Consider the following 22762-nt stretch of genomic DNA (forward strand, 5'->3'; position numbering starts at 1 on the left):
TTTGTGAGGTTGGTCAGTTTACCTTCATTCTTTCTAATATTCGCATCTGAAATACTACACTAGAGTTGTAATTAATATTGTAATACTCATCATTCAGAGTGTTTATATAATGGAAAAAAGGGCATGGGATACTCAATCCAATGCACAAGTCGGTACATGCTTCGGCAATAGCAAATCAAGAATCAGCACTTTTCTTCTGAATCATTTCAACATGGGTCTAAATAAAGAAAGGCACACACGTACACTTTTTTTGCCCTTTTTGGTTCATAAGCTTTTCATTTTGTTAACACGCTTTGAATTCGAATATTCAAATATATATCGAGCATAAATGGAGAGACATTTCGGTATACAGCATCCCAGATAATTCGCTAATATTACATTCTAAAAGGTTCCTGGTGAACAAAGGTGAACAAACATTCTGAAAAGCGATTTGAACGAAATTTATTTATAATATACCATGAAGTAAAAATATATAGGCAAAACTGATAGATATGATTAAATATAGGATTCAACAGTAGACATTGTCATAGTGGGGAGAATGATACCAGAGGGACATTAAAACTCATATCTCGGATATAAACTGACAACGCCATGGCTAAAAAAGAAAAAGACAAACAAAAACACAATAAAAGACACACAATAGAATACTAAAGATTTAGTAACACGAACCCCCACATAAAACTGGGGGTGATCTCAGGTGCTCCGAAAGGGTAAGCAGATCCAGCTCCACATGTTATTTCAAACCCGGTAAATAGTCTCTAATTCGGTAGGTCACAATCGTGGAAAGGGAACGGAATTGTAGTTACGACAAAAAGAGTATATCCGATAATCTGCGAAGTAGTGGTCGAACATACATATAGATATACTGAACAATGTGAGATAAACTCACAGTGGTCCGAACGTACATATCAATAAACTAAACAATGTGGGATAAACTCACAGTGGTCCGAACGTACATATAGATATACTGAAGAATGTGAGATAAACTCAAAGTGGTCGAACGTACATATAGATATACTGAACAATGTGAGATAAACTCACAGTGGTCCGAACGTACATATAAATAAACTGAACAATGTGGGATAAACTCACAGTGGTCCGAACGTACATATAAATATACTGAACAATGTGAGATAAACTCACAGGGTTCCGAACGTACATATAAATATACTGAACAATGTGGGATGAACTCACAGGGGTCCGAACGTACATATTGATATACTGAACAATGTGGGATAAACTCACAGTGGTCCGAACGTACATATAAATATACTGAACAATGTGAGATAAACTCACAGTTGTCCGAACGTACATATAAATATACTGAACAATGTGGGATAAACTCACACTGGTCCGAACGTACATATAAATATAATGAACAATGTGGGATAAACTCAAGGTGGTCCTAACGTACATATAAATATACTGAACAATGTAAGATAAACTCACAGGGGTCCAAACGTACATATAAATATACTGAACAATGTGGGATAAACTCACAGTGGTCCGAACGTACATATGAATATACTGAACAATGTGGGATAAACTCACAGTGGTCCGAACGTACATATAAATATACTGAACAATGTGAGATAAACTCACAGTGGTCCGAACGTACATATGAATATACTGAACAATGTGAGATAAACTCACACTGGTCCGAACGTACATATAAATATAATGATCAATGTGGGATAAACTCAAGGTGGTCCTAACGTACATATAAATATACTGAACAATGTGAGATAAACTCACAGGGGTCCAAACGTACATATAAATATACTGAACAATGTGGGATAAACTCACAGGGGTCCGAACGTACATATGGATATACTGAACAATGTGAGATAAACTCACACTGGTCCGAACGTACATACGTGGTCCTAACGTACATATAAATATACTGAACAATGTGAGATAAACTCACAGGGGTCCAAACGTACATATAAATATACTGAACAATGTGGGATAAACTCACAGGGGTCCGAACGTACATATAAATATACTGAACAATGTGGGATAAACATCATGGTTCTGGGTTTTCCAGATTTAACTGATTCGTAAAAGGTCATACAATCTATTTTTTAAATATTTAAATTACGTCTGCAGCCAACATAACAAAGGTTTCATAATGGTTTGTTTTCTGCAAATTAATGGGAAACATCATTTTATAATTGTTCTGTTTATTATAAATAAATAAATAAATAATAAATATATATTTTATTTGAGTGTCACACATCGATTGATACAGTACATATATACAAGTAAATTAAGTAACATCTTTAAAAATTCAATCAATGCCCAGCCAAACATTTGACTTATGAGACACTTTAAAAGCATACATGTACATATTTACAATAAACTGCATGTTAAATTTGTATAAAATATTTCTAGAGTTAAAAATCTAATAAATTACTTTTTCAAAATCGCTTTCAAAAAAAACTATTTGTAAAAATATAAAATGATAGTACTAATTATATGAAAAACACTATAGGAGTTCTTATTAAAAAATTATCAATTGTCTTCTAAAATAGAAATAAATATAATAAAAATATTAATCTCAATAAATAAAAATACCTTATTTTAAAGATTTGAGAAAAACAAATATGCTTAATGTTTAAAACTTAGACAAAAACTAGGCTATCAAAATAAAAATGTACTTCTTCAATCAAATGTAAATAATTTCCTTCTCATAAAACATTTCTGCAAAATTTTACATAGACATTTCTGAATTTGCTCGGTTCTCATTATAAATATAAACTTATCGTCCATATGCATTGTTTCAAAATTCTCAATTAAATAATTACATTCACAAAATAAATCATATCGTATATCTGCATATAAAGGGCACACCATCAGAAAATGTTTCTCAGTCTCTACATGTCCGAGATCGCAATATATACAAAGTCTATCTTCAATTGGAACTTGCGGCCTGGAGTAGCGACCCGTCTCTAAGGCCAGAGGTAACGAGCCGGCTCGAAACATAGCCATATATCTCTTTTGACTAAGTGGAATGTTCATTTTTACATATGACTCAACGTTTACTGTTTGTTTGTATAGTCTGTATGTACGGAGTTTGTTTCCGTTTAATGTACCACGGTCGTTGAAAATGTCTTCACACGTACATATAAATATAATGAACAATGTGGGATACACTCAAGGTGGTCCTAACGTACATATAAATATATTGAACAATGTGAGATAAACTCACAGGGGTCCAAACGTACATATAAATATACTGAACAATGTGGGATAAACTCACAGGGGTCCGAACGTACATATAAATATACTGAACAATGTGGGATAAACATCATGGTTCTGGGTTTTCCAGATTTAACTGATTCGTAAAAGGTCATACAATCTATTTTTTAAATATTTAAATTACGTCTGCAGCCAACATAACAAAGGTTTCATAATGGTTTGTTTTCTGCAAATTAATGGGAAACATCATTTTATAATTGTTCTGTTTATTATATTTAGTCGGACATTACACGTTTCAAATTGACTTTTCATTCGTTGAATGTTACTAGAATTATGTTATCTTACAATTACAATCCTCATTTCTATTAAATGCATGTTTCCAGACGTTACAATTAGATGAAATGTAATGTACTGGTTTGTAAAAAAACAAATTACCAAATCAAATTATAGTTTGAAAATTATACTTCAGTAAAATCGTTAATAGTTGTCTGTAAACTTCAGAAAGACTCCAGTCCAGTTTTGTTTGTGGCACATCAAACCAAAATCGAATGAAAAAAATATTATAAAGGTGTTTTAGGGAAACTTGATCTGCAAAATTTGTATTGTAAATAGCATTTGAAGGAATCTTCACCTGCGAAAATTTTTATTGTAAAGGGTGTAGGAAACTTAGATCTTGTACTGGGTTTTTGTATTGAAATGTCTGTTTGTACTGCTCTCAAAATTGCATCACACGTTTGGAGTCGATGTAATCAAAACATTCAAATAGCAGTGTTTTTTTTTTATTGTGGGGTTTGCAGTGTATATTTATGAAAGATAGGGAATAAAGAAAACGTGACCTGCGGAATTTGTATTGCAATGCGATATCTGGGTGTACGAAACTAAAATCTTGACTTGAATATTTTGTATGATCAAGTGTGCTTTCATATTGAAATGCCTATATGTGCTACTCTCAGAATTGCACCAATTATTTGGAGTCTAAATAACCAATGCTCTCTAAAAGCAGTCAAGTTGAAACTTGATTGTAAGGTTTGTTGTTTGTTTGTTAAAAATGGGGAGTAGGGGCCTATAGTAATCAAAAAGTGAAATTAAAATATGATAAAATGTCTTAGTATTCTGTTGCAAATAGACAGTTTGATCGTAAATCTGATGCAAGGTATTTCTGTTATACATTTTATTGCATACTGTTAGATACAATTATTTATAATTATATTTATGGACGATTTCACTAAAGTTATATAATGGAGACATTTTATCCTCCGTGAGGCGTCTGTTATCCAGTCGTGAGACATAAGGTCATAGTTAAGGATCCAATGAAGAGTTCTGTTGTGAAATTATGTTATATTTGTGATTGTAATTTACTCCATCCGATTATATATGTTATACGAGAAGTATTTTCAGTTCTGAATGTGAATAAAACATTCAGAATGCTCGATCTTTAATGATGATTGTTTTAATCGTCCATTAAAAAGCCCGAGTCAGAAACTCTATCTTATTTGGACATTGTATCTTTCCTGTTAAATTTGATATTTTGAAGGGAATAATTTTCAGAGGTTTTCATGCATTACTGCTTTTTTTGATGATGATATTTATACAATCGTAGAACCTCTTTTTACGTTTGTTAATGTTTCTTTTAACAATGCATACATACACAATCACGAACCCCACATTAGTTATATAAAAGAAACAAAACGCAGCACTGGTACTTGTTATACAGGAGTGAATCTCAAACAGACAGCAATTGAACGACACAAATGAAAAAATCGATATGAACAGTATTATAGAGATTTAAAAAGACGAGAACATTTTAAGTAGAGACCGTCAAAGTCAAACCAAGTTCTAAAAAAAGGAAGAAAGCAAAAAAAAAAAAAAAACAATTCCAAAAGTACCGGATAGCACGATGGTCAACACAACACCATTACTGAAGAGAATGTTGACTTTTTATATCAAATACCTCTTGATATTTTCATTTATATATCACATCAATATTGCGGACAATGTTATGTCACTCTTGAATTTGATCCAGGATGTACATTTTTTCTAACTACAGTTATCCATTTTCTTTATTCCTGTTGTTATTTACTGGTACTCATCGATACCATACTGAGCTGTCTTGAAAGCCATTGAACAAAACTTAAGTCACTGCCTTGTCTGTACATTAGTACATATACCGTCATAGATGAGTCCGAAAATTTACAGAAAAACTGAATATGGCTTGATAATTTATTGTTTCAACTTTTAAGATTATGACAATATCAAAATTTCCATTTCAGACTAAAATTCATTCACTACTTATCTGTTTCGTTTTGTTCGTTTTATATCAAGCTGTCGTATATAAACTCATTACCCATTTTTCCTGTATCAATGCAATGCAATTGTACAGTTCAGCATATTAGAACCAGTAATATTTGGGCATATAAAACAGTTGTCCTTATAACTGGTCTGTGACCTTTGAAGTTTCTGTCTTATTTCCATACAATTATGTTCTGTCAGACTGAGTTTACTTCTTCATTTATCATGAGATTTGTTATTCAATTAAATTTTCAGTTGATTCCGTACCATTAATTATTGTGTAGATAATACTATAATTAAATATACAACAAAGAAACCTAATATCAATCTTTAATGTTCTTATTGGCTACACGAGTTCATTCAATCGGTAACTTTGTGATTTAGTTTTCCTCGGTGAAGTAATTACTTTGTTCTCGTTTGCGAGTTTTAACAACATTTCTGAGTAAAACTGCATATATATGTCTATATACAGTTTATTAGTCTGTAACCATAACCAACGCCCGCATGTTCTATATACAACAAAAAGGACTGTTTGATTATAAATAAAATACATACAACCATAGACAAAACCTAATTAAACAATTTCGAAAATTTACCGTAACAAATATTGACGAATTTAACTGAGTATATACCAATACTAAACAAATCTAAAAGTTTCATACATTATTGATGAATAAAGCAGATGTACGTCTAAACGATTTTGAAGGTTAATGTTACGTGAATGCCGAATCTAGCTTATATACACAATTGCTTCATAGTGGTATTACATCAGCTTACTTTATCAACAATCTTAGGTTTAACCTTCTTTCTGATATTAATTGAAAACAAAGAAAATTTGTGGTTAACATAGGTGTTTAACAGGTTTTTTATTTACATGTTTTGAATGTTTTGTAGTATATTTTACGACAGTGTTTAGATTGAGTCTATAACAAACGCGATGAATTGAACTTGTCGGCAATCACATAGCAAAACATATCCTCTGTTTTATACACATTGGAATTAATACGCTACAACCGTGGATGTTTATAGATGTCATCATTAGAAAATGGCTGCATCTTACAACAGCACTGCCCCATAAGAGACGGAAGATACCAGGGGAACAGTAAAACTGACAATGACATGGCAAAAAATGATCAAAAGACAAGTATAAGTATACAAAACACAACAGAGAAAAACAAAAGACTAAGCATCACGAACCCAACCCCAAACCAGGGATGATCTGAGGTGCTCTGGAAAGGTAAGCACATCCTTTTGTACATGTTTTTACCGTCAAATGCTACTGAACAATGAATGTAATTTGGAAGATACAAAAATATTGCCGCTAAAAAGGTATTTGTTATATCAAAATACATTACATTTATAATATAAGTGTACATAATAGTAACACAATGCACATGTTTATAGTATTAAAATTGAGAATGGAAATGGGGAATGTGCCAAAGAGACAACAACCCGACCATAGAAAAAGCAACAGCAGAAGGTCACCAACAGGTCTTCAATGTAGCGAGAAATTCCCGCACCCGGAGGCGTCCTTCAGCTGGCCCCATAACAAATATATACTAGTTCAGTGATAATGAACGCCATACTAATTTCCAAATTGTACACAAGAAACTAAAATTAAAATAATACAAGACTAACAAAGGCCAGAAGCTCCTGACTTGGGACAGGCGCAAAAATGCGGCGGGGTTAAACATCTTTGTGAGATCTCAACCCTCCCCCTATACCTCTAGTCAATGTAGTAAAGTAAACGCATAAAATACGCACATAAAAATTCAGTTCAAGAGAAGTCCGAGTCTGATGTCAGAAGATGTAACCAAAGAAAATAAACAAAATGACAATAATACATAAATAACAACAGACTACTAGCAGTTAACTGACATGCCAGCTCCAGACTTCAATTAAACTGACTGAAAGATTATGATTTCATCATATGAACAATATTGCTTGATTATTCAGTTGTGATGTATGTTTACACATTTTTGGGAGCTGGATCCAGCTATGGTAACCTATTATTCTGTATTGGTTTCTCTTCCAATCTTGCTAATATCAAAGAAAACTTTCATACAACGTAGAGGTTTAGCTAGCTATCATTTCAGTTTTTTTTGTTCGGGTTAATGTCTCTTTGAGTTTTTCCTTATTTCCATTCTCAATTTTATATCCACCATTTCTCACAAAATTAGAAAAATGACAGTTGCTTTTCTGTTGTGCTTTTGGCTGATAACAAGTTGTTTTTCTGTCGTGCCTTTGGCTGATTACATTAAATGTTGTCATGTTATATAGACTTTCCATTTTTGGAGATACCTTGAAGTTCGGTATGTTTGTTATACTTTTTTAACCTGCAGATAATGTTTTACTCAATTTAAACGAGGCATTAAAATTAACGTCACATTCTGACGTTGTTGTATATTTATACAATTTTCTAAAAATAATCTGTAACAATTTAAGCAAACCTTTCTTTCCTCGATACTAATCGATTTGTTCATCTTTTATTTTAAAGAGTAGGCGTGTTTGAAGTTACCTACTTGATAACATTTATATTGCAATAATGATGTAACATGCACATCATGTAACAACTGAAAAGATTAAAACAATTCATCATCATCATAGGAGCTGCAACACTTTCTAATAACTGTATAACTAATAGATCCTATTACTTATTTAATAGACACAAATTATGTAATCAATCACTATCTGCAAAAAGTGAGCAAAACAACAACACTTTTATTAGGTTCAATGTCATTTTAAAGAGTAAAGGACATGAAAGCTTTAGTATCAATAGAAAAACATAAATGCAGGTTTGAATCAGACATGTGTAGATATAAGAAGATGTGGTATGAGTCCCAATGAGACAACTCTCCATCCCAGCTAGAAATGTAATACCTTGGCTCCATATAAGCTAGAAGTGTGATACCTGGGCTCCATACAAGCTAAAAATATAATATCTGGGCTGAGTACATATACAATATTAAGTCAATGTCAGATAAATATAAACTTTTTTGTATGAGGCTTTGAAACTGGGAAAGGGCGAGGTTCTACCGAGCCCTTTCACAGTTTTGTGCCGAGTAAAAACAAAGTTTTATATTTTACTGACATTGACCTAATATTGTTTTTATACTGCAACTTAAATTAATACATTACTAGCTATTTGAATTGTAAATTCAATTTCAAACTGATTATCATCCTTTAATGAACCTCGGATTGTAAGAAGAGTTGTTATATTATAGTTCGTTTCTGTGTGTGTTACAATTAAACGTTGCGTCGTTTGTTTTCTCTCATGTTTGAGTGTAAATTGCGATAAGACGTGTCACGGTACTTGTCTATCCCAAATTCATGTATTTGGTTTTGATGTTATATTTGTTATTCTCGTGGGATTTTGTCTGATGCTTGGTCCGTTTCTGTGTGTGTTAGTTACATTGAAGTGTTGTGTCGTTGTTCTTCTCTTATATTTATGCGTTTCCCTCAATTTTAGTTTTTTACCCCGATTTTGTTTTTTGTCCATGGATTTATGAGTTTGAACAGCGGTATACTACTATTGCCTTTATTTTTCCATGATGAAATTAACATTACGCAAACTATAGCTGTGTTACTATATTTAGGAAATAAACACAACCCGTTGCAATATTAAAAGGTTTAAGTAATAATACTCAGTTACAAATAAATGTCATAGTGTACAGATCTGTTCAGGAATATGCTCACTAGGAATGCTCAGACTTAACATATAAAAGCAAAGTGGTATTTTTACAAACAAATTTACGACATAAAATAATCGCAAGTTACTAGTATACTGAAATTTTCATGACATAAAATTATTTTTTTTCTCTCGTTAGATTGTTTTGTGAAATAATTCTTATTGGGGTATATGTTGGCATGTTTGGAGTTGTAGTTCATATGAACCACAAAAATAACAATGTGTTTTGACAAATAAGTCATATCAACAGGAATACTGATGGCGTAAAAAACGATTAAAAATATAGCAAAGCCTTCACGTTTTACAAAACACATCTTATAATTGAGGAAATATTTTAAAAGTTTCTACCTTTGACCATCTCTGGAATTCTAAAAGTATTTTAAGTAAATGTTGAATAGAATAGTTCATTTAAAGCAAAAATGAGTGTCGTAGATAAATCATGTATAACACATTTTGTAATTATAATGTTCTCAAGGCCTTACTGATAGCATATATGCATGCCGTCATCTAATGACCTCCTGTTTTATTCATCCAATAATTTGAATATCTAATCTTGATTGGAATTCAAGCATTTCAATTTCAAAACTTACAAATTTAAATCTCGATTGACCCCTCTGTATATCTCTGATATTTACACTGACAATACACGTTTCAAAGTGCCTTTGTTGTCATATTTGTCTTAAACGAATATGTTTACTTTACATTCATTGTTGGCTATATGAGAACGTCATCTCATGTGTCAATCTTAACACAGAATTCATTAATAGAGAATACAAGTTACATTGGATTTGAAATGTGTTTAAGGTTTTATCTTCCTGAGACACAATTGACCTCATGAAGTTTTAAATTTATATGTTTTAGTTAGTTTTAAGTATAAATGTACTGAGCAGCTTTCGGATGTTTTGGTTTGAGTACCTTTAATGGATCTAAAGTCAGTCAAATACATCTATCTGTTAACAGACTGAAAGATCCTGTAGATATACCATTCACTAGTAAACTGTAAATGAAATATTTCGCCCGGCATTCTAATATGGCAAGTAAATTGTTTTGGTCAATTAAAAAAAATCATGAAATGAAATACTTACCATTTCAAACGATAATAAAACATTTCATATGTTTGGCAATCAACTTAAGTACGGTACGCCGATTATATCTGACAATAATTTTATCAAAAGTTTATGTAATAGAACATGTCAGCTTCGAAACTATATATTACAACAATAATTAAAATGAATGACTCAGTTTATATTAAGCATGTTTGTTAATGTTTCACTGCATACTCTATAAAATCTAAAGCATGCTATTTCTGTTGTTAATAACAAAATAATCACAGAAACCACAAGCAGATAATGATGTTATTAAAGATTTTTTTGTCGCATGAAAGATCTCTTATCTGTACAATTATGTCACGCTTATATAATACGACATTTATACCAGAATAATAGGAGGAGTAGAAAACTAATTTGGGATTCTAAAATAAAAACATATTGCAATTAAAGTTATTTGTATTTTGTGTTTCTATTTTATTTGACCTATTACATTTCTGGTGATTTCACATGTGGTATTTGGTTACATTATTGTTTCCGTTTAGTTCGACATGTAAGGCCAACTCATCAAGGATGCCATCCTTATAGATTTGTCTGTCAGATACGATATGTTTCATTCATTTTAATGAAGTCCGTAAAAAATGGAAATACAATATTTTCAATGTAAACTTTTACAGCGACTGAACATTCCGTAATATTATACATTTAAACTTTAAACTCTAAACATGTATAGTTTAGCAGTTTAATCCACCATTTTCTAACTATGAAAATACATGTACCAAGTCAGGAATATGACAGTTGATATCCATTCGTTTTATGTAGTCGAGCTTTTGATTTTTCTATTTGGCTACGGACTTTCCACTTTGATTGTTACTCGGAATCCGTTATTTTTGTTATTTTCCTTTTGACTTATTGTTATGCTGAATAGTTAAATGCCATAGCACTCCCCCGAACATTGTCATCTAGTTACAACAACTACATGTGTAACTGACATGTATAAATACATTTATAATACCCGAATTCTTACTATTATGCAAATGACACATATAGTATTTTGAACACTTATTGTAATTGAGTTTTCAGTTAATCGTTTTGAATAAAAACCTACCTAGATTCGGGAACATGAATATAGTGATTTACATCTTTGCACATATAATGTATTTAAAGCGTTCCAAGTGATGGCTAAGCCCGAGACTCTAGAACACAATTAATAATGTATGTTTGACATTTCTTTCTTAACGCAAATATTTTAATGTATAGAAATAATAAAAAATGAAAATAGTGATAATACCTAAATAAAAGGAAAATTCAAATCGGAGACTGCCTTATCAAACGGCAAAATCAAAAGCTCAAACACTTCAATTCGTTTGAAGTGTTTGAGCTTTTGATTTTGCCATTTGATAAGGGACTTCCTCGGAGTTCAGTATTTTTGATTTTACTTTTTTCAAACTAATTGAAAACAACTATCATATTCCTGACATAGTACAGGCATTTCATTATGTAGAAAATGATGGATTAATAAAGGCAATAGTCGAATATCGCTGTTCAATAGTCATAAATCACTAGCAAGACAGTAGACTAATAGTAAATCAAATTATGTAAGACCCATTGGTAATCTCTAGGTAATAATTAACGCGAAACGAAAACGGATATGACCTCGACCTATCTTATGATTTTTATGAAATACAAATTACTGACAAAAAATTTTGAATCTCTATAAGAAAAACTAATAATACGCCCCTTTGTTCAATAGTTTTCTTTGGGATAATATCGCTTCTTGTAACAGTACTTTTGAAACATCATATATCCTTTTTCGACAACTGTAATATTGTATACCTTATCTTCTTATTCTATATACAAAATTATGCTGATTTTACTGTTTCCTGATCAGACGTATAGAAAAATTCGCGTGTTATCGCAAACAAACAGACATAATAATATAACAACTTTATTATAAAAGATGAGAAACTTGTCTGTGTATGGAATTATTTGACTGAATAGAATGTATAATTGTCTAGGTCACATGATTCCGAGGTGCTAATGTCCTGCGCAAGTAGGTTAATTTTATACATTTTTAAACAGATCTTACGTTTCAATGAATCAGGAATCATTCTTAACAGTTTTGTTTTAATTGATGTTTTTCATCATTTCCTGTGATGCAAGTTACACGCTATAGAAAAGACATAATAGTCTCAGTCATGAAACTTTTTCAACATTATATTAATGGTCTTGGGTTTCCATGTGATCCATATTGTCAAGGTCTTTTGGAATCATTGTTGTAAATGAAAATTTGATATGACCGTGACAAGCAGTATTATCAAAGTTTACAATTTCAAAGGAAAACGAATCTTTTTAAAGTCAGTACAAAATCGATTTTAATTGTTTTTAGAGAAAAGAAAAAAGTCAGTTCTTGAATATGTACCAAATAAGAAATATGTTTTCCTGTTGAGGTTCTTCTGTTTTACTAAAGGTCCATTATTATATTTGAGTTCTGGAAATTATAACAGTGGTATACCTTTTTTGTTTGATTGTACAATTCGAATCCATTAAAAAAAAACATTTACAGCATCTGACGTAACTTTGTGGTCAGGTTACACAATGAAGTAATAAACAACTAATCCAACAATTAGTTTATTATTACAATGAATATTTATCATTGATTGAAAACTTACACTAAAAAAAATGTACGTTTATGGTCAGGTTACACAATGAAGTAATAAACGACTTATTCAACAGTTAGTTTATTATTACATTGAATATTTATCATTGATTGAAAACTTACACTGAAAAAATGTAATATTGAAGTAAAATGACAAGTTCCTGATGATATCTATCCAACAGAGTGTTGTAAATAGATACAACATACCAATAACTCTATAACTCAAATTAGTTATTATTTAAATTACACTATATATCATTTTTTTTGTTTGAAACATATGGTAAATTAAAATGTTAATATTCAATTTAAATTGCATAATAAATGACTGATAGAAAATTAAAATATGCAACATTTATTTAGTCTGTGAAAAATTACTGGAATATTTTAAAACTTGAATTAAACTAGGAAATAAACCGCAGAAATCTTATGGATACAAACAATAAACATGTTTAGTAAACTTGGAACTTTTCGAAAAATTAAGGATTTTCTTATCCCAGGCATAGATTACCTTAGCCGTATTTGGCACAACTTTTTTTAGAATTTTGGATCCTCAATGCTCTTCAACTTTGTACTTGTTTGGCTTAAAAATATTTTGATATGAGCGTCACTGATGAGTTTTCTGTAGACGAAACGCGCGTCTGGCGTTCTAAATTATAATCCTTGTACCTAGTACAACTAAAAAAAAACACCCAAAAGGTCAATTAACATAGATGGTCAATAGATTTTGAATGTCATATATCAATGTATATCATATAAGTCTGAGAAAGTACTTTGAAAAATCTACAAAATCAAAACATCATAAACTACAGAAAAAAGTACAATTTCAAAAAGGCTTGTAATGTAGAATGTACCCTTTTAAAGTATTTCTTGAAAAAACGTGACTGTTTACATGTACTTATATTGACAATGTTAACGTACATAACAAAACCAGTACGATGAACTAGAATATAAAATGTACAAACTTTCATGCCAATAAAGGGTTTTAATTTCTGTTCCGTATCTAGACAATGACTTAAACATCTTCAGAAAATATACTTAAAAAGTATACTGTCATATTTATTGGTACGTAAGGTCTTTTAAAGACCAACACAGGTAAACTAATGGTAATTATCTATGATTATCAATTCTGTTACTGTTAATATACAAACTTCATCTTCATATGAGATACACATTTCCAACTTATTCAGTATTCAAGTGCTTGCAGCTGCTACTCAGACTAAATCAAACTTCAACAGTGTCTGAGCAGAAAGTTGATGAACAAGGTTATATCAAAGAAAGTATCGTCCCATGTGCTATGCTTATATGCCATTTTGTGTTGCTTTAGTGAAATAATTGTTAGTTTTTATAATGATTAAAATTATAACACAATTTTGACTACTTTACCCCTATTTTTGACATTTTCACCTATCAAGTCTATTTGTTTTGTTCACAAATCAGTGTCAATAAATGGAATTTAAAAAGACTGGCAAACAGGTTAGGCGGTCTAGCAAGCCATAAACCCAGGTTAAATCCACAATTTTCTACATAAAGAAAAGTCAAGGGATATGATAGTTATTTTTCGTGCGTTTTGATAAGAGTTTCAATTTTTAACTTTCCTTGTTATAATTTTATTTTTGTGACGCAGCTATTCCATATGAATCAACAACATAAGCATTTATCCGCAAGGTTCTTAATTCAATAGCTTCGTTGAATATTAAACCTGTATTACTTATAGTCGGCATGTTACATAACAAATAAACCTTATATAACCGACAAATGCATACATGTACATAACAAACATACACAATACAAATATTAAAACATAAAAGACATAGAACATACATTTCATGCACATTTAGGCTGCAATATAGTATTTAAATAGTGCAGCCTAAATGTGCATGAAATGTATTTTCTATGTCTTTTATGTTTTAATATTTGTATTGTGTATGTTTATTATGTAAATGTATGCATTTGTCGGTTATAAAAGCTCAGAGAGCTTATGTTTATTTGTTATGTAACATGCCGAGTTTAAATAAAGTTTTGAATTGAATTGAATTGTATTAAATGAAAAGAAAACTAAATGATAATACTATTATTTACTTTATCTACAATTAATCTTATACTAACACATAAATTGTATTAAATGAGAAGAAAACTAAATGATAATACTATTATTTACTTTATCTACAATTAATCTTATACTAACACATAAATCCTCTAAGAAGAATATAAGAAAACCATCAAATTTGTATATTTTAGTCAATCTTTTCCGTCACAAGCCATTCCAATTCAATTTAACATCGGAATGAATATAACTCTGAAACTTTACATCCCATAGTTTTTAAGAGAGACTATACAATTAATAAACGTTAAATCTGAGATATCAGCTGATCGAGTCCTAACTTTGAGAGACTGTTTGTGATTATAAAAAATTACAAGCTTATACTGACTGTCTATGATGAAAGCATCTAAGTTTGTCCAAGGAATGTATGTCACCATCAATTCATAACCGGTAAAAAGAAACGTAAGATATCTTTCCAACTACGGTGCAATGGATAGATGACAAAAGGAAGGACAGCTGTGACGTAGAAAAGTGTGCAAGTCTTATATGTCTCAAATGTATCAAACACGTGTATGACGGTCAAAATTAAATGTATTTCGGATGAGTTTTTATAAATTTCTTTATATATCAGCAAAATCTCTTCCTCTCTTTTTTATGAAAAGTTATAAATAAAGGCAACAGTAGTATACCGCTGTTCAAAACTCATAAATCCATGGACAAAAAACAAAATCGGGATAACAAACTAAAACCGAGGGAAACGCATTAAATATAAGAGGAGAACAACGACATAACACTAAAATGTAACACATATAGACAAAATCCCACGAGAATAACAAATATAACATATATATATAACATCAAAACCAAATACATGAATTTGGGATAGACAAGTACCGTGACACGTCTTATCGCAATGTGAATTTACACTCAAAAATAAGAGAAAACAAACGACACAACGTTATAATGTAATACACACAGAAACAAACTATAATATAACAATGACCATATTCCTGACTTGGTACAGGGCATTTTTAAAGGAAAAAATGGTGGGTTGAACCTGGTTTTGTGGCATGCCAAACCTCGCACTTTTATGGCCATGTGAAATATAACATCAAAATGACAACACAGGACTACAATATAAATAAATTGGAGAACACAATAGACAAAGAATCACACGAACAACAGCCAACAAAAGGCAACAAGTTCAAAATTTTAATACGCCAGAAGTGTATTTTGTCCACACAAGACCTATGTGTGACGCACAGATACAAAAGTTTGAAAGCCGAAACGAGTACAAAGTTGAACAGCATCGAGGACCAAAAGATCAAAAAGGTTGTGCCAAAAACGGCAAGGGTTTTCCGTTAAGTTACCAGAAAATCCCTATAATTTAGAGTAATTTATACTTTTGCAAACAGTAAATTTAATAAAATGAATATTCAAAAGATGTACATGATAAAGCTGAAGTATTAACTAATTACAGGAAACAACTGAAATACATTTACATAACCAGACATTTGAAACACAAAAGTAGACACATCCGAATACGTTTAAACCTCTACGCCAAGTGACGTCCTATTTGAAACTGAAAAATGACGAAAAAATGACGTCATTAGAATTAGTAAAACAGAGCATCAAAAAATGAAAAATGACGAAAAAATGACGTCATTAGAATTAGGATTAATTAAAGATTATATATTTGAACTAAATACTGATATTGCATTTAATAACAAAGCACATTTTAATTCTTATTAATATAAAACTGAGGTAGCAATTAACTATATTATAAAACTATGTCAGGTTTGTTATGAATCTAACTTCAAACGTAAAATATCGTACTGATTACTTTGAACGAAATCAAATCTGATAAATGAAGGCGGTGATTAATTTTCTTTACCATAACACAGAAATATAATAGAAAAGACGTCAACACATTTGACAAAATCCGATGAGAATTACAAATATAACATAAAACATTTAAACTAAATACATGAATATGGGATGTATAAGTACCGTACCACGTCTTATAGTAATGCGAGTTCACACTCGGCAAAACAGTCACAATCGGGAATAAGTCACGTTTGGTAATTAAAAGATTAGACGACATTATGACAAAACACAATCTACCATGTGGTAAAAATGTCCTTAGCTAGTTTGGTCAACGAAACATCGTATGGATCCACCAAATCGTGATGGTGTCCATAAAATTTACGGAGTGTCAATTTTAATCTGTCCTCCTCATAACTTTGTTGGAGCAGTTTCTGCGTAAGGAGCACACTCCTGTATATGAAGTCCGTATAGTGTGAACAAGCACGTGAATAACGTATCAATTGTGATATGTAAACACCATACGAAGGGGCAGAGGGTATGTTACTGCTGAGAAATGGGAAATTGATAATTGGGAAGTTGAAATCGTCCCGTTTATCATAGATTTTCGTGTGAAGTCGTCCATCTACGTCAATATTGAGGAAAAGATCAAGGTATGAAGCAGTCCTTCTAGTATCAGTGGTATCCTTAATTTCAAGTTCACTTGGATATATGAGATGTAAGTATTGGCTGAAATATGGGTTATTCAATGATAGAACATCATCAATATATCGGAAAGTAAAATTAAAGAATTTCGCAAGGTGCTTTTTCTTTTTGTCTTTTAGAAGGTTCTGAATGAATTCTGCTTCATACGAGTACAAAAACAAATCAGCCAGCAGGGGTGCACAATTAGTACCCATTGGAATACCGACTGTCTGTTGAAATATAAATCCTCCAAACTCAACAAATATATTGTCGATCAAAAAGTCCAGCATTTTGATAATATCATCTTCTGTATATTTTCTGGGAGATTCAGTGTGATTTTTCACAAAATATGAATTATTGTAACCCAAAACAAGAAATTTGTATCTACGATTTCCATTTTTATAGAAAAAGCTCTGTTTTATGAGATGGTGTAGTCGATCTTTCAACTGAGCATGGGGAATAGTAGTATATAGCGTAGAAAAATCAAAAGTTTTTATGTTGCTGCAAAATTGCAAAGATTGTGATTGAAGGTTAAGCAGTAGATCTTTCGAATTTTTGAGAATCCACATCTGGTTAACACCACTGGTAGAATATATCTCCTCACAATATTTTTGAAGCCCATCTTTAACTGTCGAAAGAATAGTAGTCAGTACTTTAGAAAGATGTTTGGTTGAACATTTTGAAGACCCAGCTATGTATCGTTCTTTATATGGAGTTTTGTGTAATTTGGGTATCCAGTATAATGAAGGCAAGTTTTCTTCGTTTTCTTTGATGTTGATACCAAAAGAAAGAAGGACAGATTTATGATTTTGTAAAATTTCGTCCTTGGTAAATGATGTTAAAGAATATGTAGGATTACCAGTAGTTTTATCAATTCCAAGCTCTGTAGTGAGACATTGCAAATAATGTTTTTTACATATGAAGACAATATTATTGGAGGCTTTATCTGCTGGAACAACGACATATTTGTCATGCAAAGAGGATAAAGCATCCACAACCTCCGGATTCTTGAAAGGGTTAGAAACTTTAGTACTCATATTACATCGTAGTTTTTGTATGCGCCTCTGAATGCATGATCGAATAGCTTTGATCCATTCAGACAAAGTATCCAGTTCTGGTTCGTCTGGTTCGCGCTTTACCCATTTTCTTGCATAGTCCTCAACTGCATCCATCAGTAACTTGAAATTCTTTTTCCAGTTGATGGGCTGGGGGATTCTATATTTTGGTCCCTTGGCTAACAACTCTCTTAGTTGTTCATTGGTAACGATGCCAAGGTCTCCAGTAATAATATGACCAGCTGGACTGTAATTGTATTGTGACGATGCACATGAGCAATCCGGAGGCTTGGATTTTGTATCTTTGAGGTTAAAAGCCTCTAAAACTCTCTTGTGGTTGAAAATCTTGGATGCAATAGACTTGGTGTAAGTATAAGAAATAACAGGTGTAGCTTTATTTTTGAAGTAATCAGGTATAGTTTTTTGTACAGATTTTTGATGGAAAATATTGCTAATATTTATAGCATCTAAACCTTTATTGGCGAATTCTACCTTAAAAAAATAACGTTTTTCCTCACTATTGGATGTAGTCGATACGGGTTTGAATAGTCTATGGTTAGCAATGTCCATGATAATTGCAACTAATCTATACAAAACAGAACGAGAATCAGTAACGGAAGTATTTTGGGCATCTTGAAATAGTAAAGAAAGTTTTGACAATGGAATGGAGTATAATTTAGTTCTAATATGATGAATTCCTAAAGGTTTTTGAACAGACGTTAATAGACTATCAATTGTCACGGTGTGTACAGCAGGTGGTATATATTTTCTGTGACCATGACTTCTATTTCGTCGAGCAGAAGTATTAAACAATTGTAATGTATTGACAGTACTACACCTGGGACTAGACAAAATACCTACACCATCAATTTTGTCATTGCATCCATAGGGAATGGCTGTTCCCAACTCTCTTATCCAAAAGTCTTCTCTTTGTAAACGATATGGTGTACTCAATATGGGGTCATTTGTTGGATGATATATTTTCTCTATAATCCGGACTTTCATTGAAACAATAGAATGGTCGGGCTGATTGAAATGTTTATAGAGAAATTTGTTGTTATTAGGATCATTTACATTAGACCGATGATCATTCATCCTAAAATTGAGTCTTTGTCGAGTTTCCCCGACGTAGATCAATCCACAAAGAGTACATTCAATACCGTATACAATATTGGAAGCAGTGCAATTCAAATCCTCATGACTATGTGTATTGTAATTTTTGGTGGTTAAATTACTTTGAAAGTGGGTATCAGTTATAAGTATATCACAGGTTTTACAATTTTTACGGTTACATTTGGAAATAGAGCAATATTGATGGTTGTCATTGAAATCTAAAATATCTGAAAGTTGAACAGTACACGGCCGAATATATTCAAACTTGTCTGAATTTTTATAGTATAATGAGGATTCAGAAGACTGCACGTGTGTCATTTTCATAACATCATTTAAGATGATCCTTGGGACACCTGATAAAATCGGTGTTGTTGTGTCCTTGACAACAGCCGATTGACACCTTTTTATCCTGGGCGTCGTATCATCCAGTATAATATTTTTTGTTCTACTAGTTTTCATGCTGTTAGGCTACCGGACTGGTAGAATCCTCGGGGACAGATTGTCCACCAGCAGAGATTCCGGTCCGGTGGTGATAAATAAAGGCAACAGTAGTATACCGCTGTTCAAAACTCATAAATCCATGGACAAAAAACAAAATCGGGATAACAAACTAAAACCGAGGGAAACGCATTAAATATAAGAGGAGAACAACGACATAACACTAAAATGTAACACATATAGACAAAATCCCACGAGAATAACAAATATAACATATATATATAACATCAAAACCAAATACATGAATTTGGGATAGACAAGTACCGTGACACGTCTTATCGCAATGTGAATTTACACTCAAAAATAAGAGAAAACAAACGACACAACGTTATAATGTAATACACACAGAAACAAACTATAATATAACAATGACCATATTCCTGACTTGGTACAGGGCATTTTTAAAGGAAAAAATGGTGGGTTGAACCTGGTTTTGTGGCATGCCAAACCTCGCACTTTTATGGCCATGTGAAATATAACATCAAAATGACAACACAGGACTACAATATAAATAAATTGGAGAACACAATAGACAAAGAATCACACGAACAACAGCCAACAAAAGGCAACAAGTTCAAAATTTTAATACGCCAGAAGTGTATTTTGTCCACACAAGACCTATGTGTGACGCACAGATACAAAAGTTTGAAAGCCGAAACGAGTACAAAGTTGAACAGCATCGAGGACCAAAAGATCAAAAAGGTTGTGCCAAAAACGGCAAGGGTTTTCCGTTAAGTTACCAGAAAATCCCTATAATTTAGAGTAATTTATACTTTTGCAAACAGTAAATTTAATAAAATGAATATTCAAAAGATGTACATGATAAAGCTGAAGTATTAACTAATTACAGGAAACAACTGAAATACATTTACATAACCAGACATTTGAAACACAAAAGTAGACACATCCGAATACGTTTAAACCTCTACGCCAAGTGACGTCCTATTTGAAACTGAAAAATGACGAAAAAATGACGTCATTAGAATTAGTAAAACAGAGCATCAAAAAATGAAAAATGACGAAAAAATGACGTCATTAGAATTAGGATTAATTAAAGATTATATATTTGAACTAAATACTGATATTGCATTTAATAACAAAGCACATTTTAATTCTTATTAATATAAAACTGAGGTAGCAATTAACTATATTATAAAACTATGTCAGGTTTGTTATGAATCTAACTTCAAACGTAAAATATCGTACTGATTACTTTGAACGAAATCAAATCTGATAAATGAAGGCGGTGATTAATTTTCTTTACCATAACACAGAAATATAATAGAAAAGACGTCAACACATTTGACAAAATCCGATGAGAATTACAAATATAACATAAAACATTTAAACTAAATACATGAATATGGGATGTATAAGTACCGTACCACGTCTTATAGTAATGCGAGTTCACACTCGGCAAAACAGTCACAATCGGGATAATAGATACTTATAATTCTGTATACGTATTCGTTTTGACTAAATCATCAGTTATGCTCGAATTAAAACAATGAAGACAAAACAAAAAAACGAACTTGTAAAACAAACAAAAAATAAAAAACAATGTGCCAAAAACTTCATTGCCATTCAGTTATTATTGCTGTATTATTTATAAAGTTTTGAATATAGCTTTATAAAAATCGTTTAGTAACTCCATGTCTATCTTATCCGAAAGTTTTGTCTGAAAAACGTATGCACTATTACATTGAAATGCTTTTAAGGATCCTTTACTTAAAAAAATTAAATTATTGGCCAATTGAATAAAAATCAAAGACATAAAAAACTATAAAGGATGGAATTAATGACAAATATGACCTTGGGTCAAGCTTTCAGACAGAAGTGATTAATCTTATATATAGATCATTTGATATACTAAGCTGTAAACAGCATTTAAAATGTTGTCGTGACCTAAGCATGATAAATGACTACATGTCTTTTTTCAAATTGTCATGATTTACCTAAATATGGTCATATAAGGATTGTTTATACAAAAACTATTTGATTTAAAATGATTCTAGAGTAAAGTCTTTGCACACATCGTTTGCTTTTAGTCCATCACAATATCTTTGTTTGACCAGACTAGGGTGACTCATATCTGTAACATAGAACAAGGGTGATAACGAGGGGGCTTCCAAACGTGATTTGGGTAATTATTAAAATATCGTAAAACGGACTTTTAAAATATAATACTCTTAAATTGCTATCTGAGTAAATAATGCAAGCTCTTCAAACATATGGGGATATTACTCCAACTAAGTTTCCTAACGTGTCAGACGTTGAAACAAATCTGCCCATGCCAACGAGCAGGACAAACGAAATCGTTCCTATAAATATGAGTTTGTAGTTTTTTTGACGGTCAGTTTCATAATGATATAGTCTTTACCAGTTTGTCAATAGAAAGATTATAAAAAAAAACAAAAAAAAAAACCAAAACAAACGAGTTATATTTGGTTATGATAAGTAATAAATGATATATTCATATAGCAATTACGTCACATGCTAAGATGGTTTGGGAGGGGAAAAAAGAAACAGATTACTATATTATATATATTGAATATGTAGCCAACAATAATTTGATTGGGTGGACGAAGTGAGGAGAGGGTATCTACACAAATGATCAAAAGAATATAGAAGACCACACAATAAATTAAACAATCTAACAAATAA

Source organism: Mytilus edulis, chromosome 8 (genome assembly GCF_963676685.1).
Source record: "Mytilus edulis chromosome 8, xbMytEdul2.2, whole genome shotgun sequence".
In the NCBI taxonomy this organism is placed as follows: Eukaryota; Metazoa; Mollusca; class Bivalvia; order Mytilida; family Mytilidae; genus Mytilus; species Mytilus edulis.